This window comes from Schistocerca serialis, unplaced genomic scaffold (genome assembly GCF_023864345.2).
Source record: "Schistocerca serialis cubense isolate TAMUIC-IGC-003099 unplaced genomic scaffold, iqSchSeri2.2 HiC_scaffold_296, whole genome shotgun sequence".
In the NCBI taxonomy this organism is placed as follows: Eukaryota; Metazoa; Arthropoda; class Insecta; order Orthoptera; family Acrididae; genus Schistocerca; species Schistocerca serialis.
Window position 1 is genome coordinate 17,501 of NW_026047864.1, and position 7,500 is coordinate 25,000.

At 52.7% G+C, this 7,500-nt stretch overlaps 2 non-coding genes and 1 pseudogene across 2 annotated transcripts; all 3 read left to right on the plus strand.

Annotated features, from left to right (window-relative positions):
- Positions 1–4,694: 4,694 nt before the first annotated feature.
- LOC126444705 (small subunit ribosomal RNA) lies at positions 4,695–6,602 on the plus strand. Its single transcript, XR_007582702.1, has one exon. It is a non-coding gene; the product is annotated as a small subunit ribosomal RNA (ribosomal RNA).
- Positions 6,603–6,955: 353 nt separating this feature from the next.
- Positions 6,956–7,111, plus strand: LOC126444704 (5.8S ribosomal RNA). Its single transcript, XR_007582701.1, has one exon. It is a non-coding gene; the product is annotated as a 5.8S ribosomal RNA (ribosomal RNA).
- Positions 7,112–7,299: 188 nt separating this feature from the next.
- LOC126444703 (large subunit ribosomal RNA) overlaps positions 7,300–7,500 on the plus strand; it is a pseudogene marked incomplete at its 3' end in the record, with an annotated part of 3,457 nt that continues 3,256 nt past the window's right edge.

The following is a 7,500-nucleotide window of genomic DNA, read 5'->3' on the forward strand; positions in this document are numbered from 1 at the left end:
CCACCAGCATGGAAGAACATCCAGTGCATCCTCTCCGCCACATGACACAATCCACACTATCATTACCAGACCGGGAGGTCCACCCAGAAAACACAATATCCCACCCTTCCGACATCCGCACATTGCTCAGCTAAGCCACGAACACCCACACATGTCCTACACAGTGGTGCACCCAACATCACAATACTGCCTCCTGTCACAGCACACAAACAATGGCAGGAATGAAAGACACAGATCTGCCACAACCATGGAATCGGAGCGCCGCCTGTCATGAGCCAAAAGTGCATCCTGACGTGACAAATCGGATAATACCGCAGGCATCCAATTACGATAATCACTATCAACGAACCTGCCGCCCCCCCCCCCAATACACCTTTCCCTACAACAATGTGTATCTGAACCTACGCTATATCGTACCTTAACCTAACCTATATCGTACCTTAACCTAACCTATATCGTACCTTAACCTAACCTATATCGTACCTTAACCTAACCTATATCGTACCTTAACCTAACCTATATCGTACCTTAACCTAACCTATATCGTACCTTAACCTAACCTATATCGTACCTTAACCTAACCTATATCGTACCTTAACCTAACCTATATCGTACCTTAACCTAACCTATATCGTACCTTAACCTAACCTATATCGTGCCTTAACCTAACCTATATCGTGCCTTAACCTAACCTATATCGTGCCTTAACCTAACCTATATCGTGCCTTAACCTAACCTATATCGTGCCTTAACCTAACCTATATCGTGCCTTAACCTAACCTATATCGTGCCTTAACCTAACCTATATCGTGCCTTAACCTAACCTATATCGTGCCTTAACCTAACCTAATTTGTGCCTTAACCTAACCTAATTTGTGCCTTAACCTAACCTAATTTGTGCCTTAACCTAACCTAATTTGTGCCTTAACCTAACCTAATTTGTGCCTTAACCTAACCTAATTTGTGCCTTAACCTAACCTAATTTGTGCCGTAACCTAACCTAATTTGTGCCGTAACGTAACCCATGTTGTGCCGTAACGTAACCCATGTTGTGCCGTAACGTAACCCATGTTGTGCCGTAACGTAACCCATGTTGTGCCGTAACGTAACCCATGTTGTGCCGTAACGTAACCCATGTTGTGCCGTAACGTAACCCATGTTGTGCCGTAACCTAACCCATGTTGTGCCTTAACCTAACCCATGTTGTGCCTTAACCTAACCCATGTTGTGCCTTAACCTAACCCATGTTGTGCCTTAACCTAACCCATGTTGTGCCTTAACCTAACCCATGTTGTGCCTTAACCTAACCCACGTTGTGCCTTAACCTAACCTACGTTGTGCCTTAACCTAACCCATGTTGTGCCTTAACCTAACCCATGTTGTGCCTTAACCTAACCCATGTTGTGCCTTAACCTAACCCATGTTGTGCCTTAACCTAACCCATGTTGTGCCTTAACCTAACCCATGTTGTGCCTTAACCTAACCCATGTTGTGCCTTAACCTAACCCATGGTGTGCCTTAACCTAACCCATGTTGTGCCTTTACCTAACCCACGTTGTGCCTTAACCTAACCCACGTTGTGCCTTAACCTAACCCACGTTGTGCCTTAACCTAACCCACGTTGTGCCTTAACCTAACCTACGTTGTGCCTTAACCTAACCCATGTTGTGCCTTAACCTAACCCATGTTGTGCCTTAACCTAACCCATGTTGTGCCTTAACCTAACCCATGTTGTGCCTTAACCTAACCCATGTTGTGCCTTAACCTAACCCATGGTGTGCCTTAACCTAACCCATGGTGTGCCTTAACCTAACCCATGGTGTGCCTTAACCTAACCCATGTTGTGCCTTAACCTAACCCATGTTGTGCCTTAACCTAACCCATGTTGTGCCTTAACCTAACCCATGTTGTGCCTTAACCTAACCCATGTTGTGCCTTAACCTAACCCATGTTGTGCCTTAACCTAACCCATGTTGTGCCTTAACCTAACCCATGTTGTGCCTTAACCTAACCCATGTTGTGCCTTAACCTAACCCATGTTGTGCCTTAACCTAACCCATGTTGTGCCTTAACCTAACCCATGTTGTGCCTTAACCTAACCCATGTTGTGCCTTAACCTAACCCATGTTGTGCCTTAACCTAACCCATGTTGTGCCTTAACCTAACCCATGTTGTGCCTTAACCTAACCCATGTTGTGCCTTAACCTAACCCATGTTGTGCCTTAACCTAACCCATGTTGTGCCTTAACCTAACCCATGTTGTGCCTTAACCTAACCCATGTTGTGCCTTAACCTAACCCATGTTGTGCCTTAACCTAACCCATGTTGTGCCTTAACCTAACCCATGTTGTGCCTTAACCTAACCCATGTTGTGCCTTAACCTAACCCATGTTGTGCCTTAACCTAACCCATGTTGTGCCTTAACCTAACCCATGTTGTGCCTTAACCTAACCCATGTTGTGCCTTAACCTAACCCATGTTGTGCCTTAACCTAACCCATGTTGTGCCTTAACCTAACCCATGTTGTGCCTTAACCTAACCCATGTTGTGCCTTAACCTAACCCATGTTGTGCCTTAACCTAACCCATGTTGTGCCTTAACCTAACCCATGTTGTGCCTTAACCTAACCCATGTTGTGCCTTAACCTAACCCATGTTGTGCCTTAACCTAACCCATGTTGTGCCTTAACCTAACCCATGTTGTGCCTTAACCTAACCCATGTTGTGCCTTAACCTAACCCATGTTGTGCCTTAACGTAACCCATGTTGTGCCTTAACGTAACCCATGTTGTGCCTTAACCTAACCTATAATGTGCCTTAACCTAACCTAAAGTGCGCCGTAACCTAAACTATATTGCGCCTTAACCTGACGCACGTTGTCGCTGAACCTGCTCTGTAATTGTTATGCAACCCGTTAAAGTAGTGTAGTGTTGCCTAACCGCAACCCTCGCAATATAGTTCGCTACTCGCACTGCCCGGTCCCCTGTGTATCGCGTCATGTTAAACACCTTGCAGGTGTTGCTGACTTTCCACATGCTCCTGCTATACACTGTAGTGTGGATAGCAGCAGGACGTACATGCCCCCCCCCCCCTTCCCCCCTGCCTTCGCAAGCTGGTCGGTGAGAAGTTTGCATGTTCAATGCCCTTCGCATGCCGACGTACTCAGCCTACGTTGTGGTACGGCCTGTCACCTGTCCGCCGATGTACGCAAAACCCACAAACTGTACTGCACATTGCTCCGTATGTACTGAATGATACATCGTGGCCCATGTGACCGTATGACGACAGCGCCTAGCAACGGCGGACCATACAGTCCAAATATTGTGCACGCAGCTACGTGTCGTCTCCCTATAAGAGCTGGATTGCAGTGTGGTACGCCATACAGACGTGTGGGAGGAACGGACGCCCTGGATGGCGATCAGCATGAGCAGTCTGTTGATGTAGTGGAGCGTGTATTCGGACGTAGTCGTCTCTTCTCACACACCGTGATAGCATGTTGCACCGCGTTCCACATCTGCGACATGCTGCAGAGGCGGGCTGACAGTCGTTCGCGCAATGGACACCGCATACGTACGGGGTCTACCTTCCACGTGTTCTCTAGGCGTGCACATGTTGTTGCGTCTATGTGGGCAGACGTAGTGTGTTGTGACACCTGACACAGGCATGCAATACTCGTTGCAAATGGCGATGGACGTGTACGTTTGCTGGTGACGTTACGCAAATGAACAACCGGTAACCCGTTGTGGTGCGGTTGTTCTCGCTAGAGGTGAATCAGTGTTGGCGACGATCGGTCGAGCTATTAACCGGTTGTTTCAGGGATACCCACCATGCCCACGAACGTGAAAGGGGACCCACCATGCCCACGAACGTGAAAGGGGATCTGGGTGTGAGGCGATACGCGGCGGTGGCTGGGTGGGACCGTCCCCGGCCGGTGAGGGGGGGCCGCCCGGCGTGCTGGCAGCGCGGTGCGTGGGCGCACGCGCTACAGCCGGCTGGTGGGGGCGGCCGGTGGCAGGCGCGCCGGCCGACGGACGCGGCAGGCGGCGCAGCTGCGCGCCGGCGCCCCCTGCTCGCGGCGCCTTGCGGCCAAAGTAGGTCCTCGCGGGGCCCGGTGCGAAGCGCGGTGGCCATCTGCAGTGTGCTGGTCCGATTGAGGACTTTGTGCGCTGAGGATGCGCCGCCGCCCGGCGCTCGGCGCCGCGACGCCGTCTGCTGCTCGGTCGCCCCAGCGGTTCTCGCAGGTGGTTTGTATCGCAGCTGTGCGGACGTGTTGGCGCGTGCGCTGTGCTGGGAGAGTTCGCTTCGGCACCCCAAGTAGGGCTTTTGTCCTTCTGTGGCGCTGGCGTTGGAGCTGCCGGTCACCGTAGGTGGCGCGTGTTGTCTCCCGCCGGCAATGCCACGACAGCACGCTCCCGGGCCTCTGTCGGCAGCGGCAAGCTCAGTTGGGAGCACGGGTGGTCGCACCTAAAGCGTCTACTCGCCTAACTCCGGGCGATTGCGCCTCTCTCGAACCCGACCAAGTACTTAGGACGGCGCTGCGCGCCGCCGGGACCTGAGAGGGTTTCGAGGTGTGTTGTGCAGGGGAGCTCAGCCTCCTCCTGTTTGCAGAATAATTGAGCGGGACGCTTGCGTGTTCGCGCGGGCCCCCGGGACACACTCCCGGGCGGCCGGCTGCTCAGCTCTAGTTGACGCAGCTCCCTGGTTGATCCTGCCAGTAGTCATATGCTTGTCTCAAAGATTAAGCCATGCATGTCTCAGTACAAGCCGCATTAAGGTGAAACCGCGAATGGCTCATTAAATCAGTTATGGTTCCTTAGATCGTACCCACGTTACTTGGATAACTGTGGTAATTCTAGAGCTAATACATGCAAACAGAGTCCCGACCAGAGATGGAAGGGACGCTTTTATTAGATCAAAACCAATCGGTCGGCTCGTCCGGTCCGTTTGCCTTGGTGACTCTGAATAACTTTGGGCTGATCGCACGGTCCTCGTACCGGCGACGCATCTTTCAAATGTCTGCCTTATCAACTGTCGATGGTAGGTTCTGCGCCTACCATGGTTGTAACGGGTAACGGGGAATCAGGGTTCGATTCCGGAGAGGGAGCCTGAGAAACGGCTACCACATCCAAGGAAGGCAGCAGGCGCGCAAATTACCCACTCCCGGCACGGGGAGGTAGTGACGAAAAATAACGATACGGGACTCATCCGAGGCCCCGTAATCGGAATGAGTACACTTTAAATCCTTTAACGAGTATCTATTGGAGGGCAAGTCTGGTGCCAGCAGCCGCGGTAATTCCAGCTCCAATAGCGTATATTAAAGTTGTTGCGGTTAAAAAGCTCGTAGTTGGATTTGTGTCCCACGCTGTTGGTTCACCGCCCGTCGGTGTTTAACTGGCTGTATCGTGGGACGTCCTGCCGGTGGGGCGAGCCGAAGGCGTGCGACCGCCTCGTGCGTGCTCGTGCGTCCCGAGGCGGACCCCGTTGAAATCCTACCAGGGTGCTCTTTATTGAGTGTCTCGGTGGGCCGGCACGTTTACTTTGAACAAATTAGAGTGCTTAAAGCAGGCAAGCCCGCCTGAATACTGTGTGCATGGAATAATGGAATAGGACCTCGGTTCTATTTTGTTGGTTTTCGGAACCCGAGGTAATGATTAATAGGGACAGGCGGGGGCATTCGTATTGCGACGTTAGAGGTGAAATTCTTGGATCGTCGCAAGACGAACAGAAGCGAAAGCATTTGCCAAGTATGTTTTCATTAATCAAGAACGAAAGTTAGAGGTTCGAAGGCGATCAGATACCGCCCTAGTTCTAACCATAAACGATGCCAGCCAGCGATCCGCCGCAGTTCCTCCGATGACTCGGCGGGCAGCCTCCGGGAAACCAAAGCTTTTGGGTTCCGGGGGAAGTATGGTTGCAAAGCTGAAACTTAAAGGAATTGACGGAAGGGCACCACCAGGAGTGGAGCCTGCGGCTTAATTTGACTCAACACGGGAAACCTCACCAGGCCCGGACACCGGAAGGATTGACAGATTGATAGCTCTTTCTTGATTCGGTGGGTGGTGGTGCATGGCCGTTCTTAGTTGGTGGAGCGATTTGTCTGGTTAATTCCGATAACGAACGAGACTCTAGCCTGCTAACTAGTCGCGTGACATCCTTCGTGCTGTCAGCGATTACTTTTCTTCTTAGAGGGACAGGCGGCTTCTAGCCGCACGAGATTGAGCAATAACAGGTCTGTGATGCCCTTAGATGTTCTGGGCCGCACGCGCGCTACACTGAAGGAATCAGCGTGTCTTCCTAGGCCGAAAGGTCGGGGTAACCCGCTGAACCTCCTTCGTGCTAGGGATTGGGGCTTGCAATTGTTCCCCATGAACGAGGAATTCCCAGTAAGCGCGAGTCATAAGCTCGCGTTGATTACGTCCCTGCCCTTTGTACACACCGCCCGTCGCTACTACCGATTGAATGATTTAGTGAGGTCTTCGGACTGGTACGCGGCATTGACTCTGTCGTTGCCGATGCTACCGGAAAGATGACCAAACTTGATCATTTAGAGGAAGTAAAAGTCGTAACAAGGTTTCCGTAGGTGAACCTGCGGAAGGATCATTACCGACTAGACTGCATGTCTTTCGATGTGCGTGTCGTGTCGCGCAACACGCAGCTACCTGTACGGCTCGCAGTAGCCGTGCGCCGCGTGCGGAACCACGCGTTCGTCTCAAAACTAACGGCAATGTTGTGTGGTACGAGCGCTGAAGCGCTGGAGCGGCTGGCCTGCGGCACCTGGCGCCTGGCGCCGGTTTTGAATGACTTTCGCCCGACTGCCTGTCCGCTCCGGTGTGGAGCCGTACGACGCCCATCGGCCGTGAGGCCGTTGGACACTGAACGCTGGAACAGGGCCGCCACACGCCTCAGTCCCGCCTATGCAACTGTCTCGAAAGAGATGGTGGAAACTATGAAAAGATCACCCAGGACGGTGGATCACTCGGCTCGTGGGTCGATGAAGAACGCAGCAAATTGCGCGTCGACATGTGAACTGCAGGACACATGAACATCGACGTTTCGAACGCACATTGCGGTCCATGGATTCCGTTCCCCGGGCCACGTCTGGCTGAGGGTCGGCTACGTATACTGAAGCGCGCGGCGTTTGCCCCGCTTCGCAGACCTGGGAGTGTCGTGGCCGCCTGTGGGGCCGGCCGCGTCTCCTTAAACGTGCGATGCGCGCCCGTCGCCTGGCGGTTCGCATACCGGTACTTACTCGGTAGCGTGCACAGCCGGCTGGCGGTGTGGCGTGCGACACCTCGTACAACGACCTCAGAGCAGGCGAGACTACCCGCTGAATTTAAGCATATTACTAAGCGGAGGAAAAGAAACTAACAAGGATTCCCCCAGTAGCGGCGAGCGAACAGGGAAGAGTCCAGCACCGAACCCCGCAGGCTGCCGCCTGTCGTGGCATGTGGTGTTTGGGAGGGTCCACTACCCCGACGCCTCGCGCCGAGCCCAAGTCCAA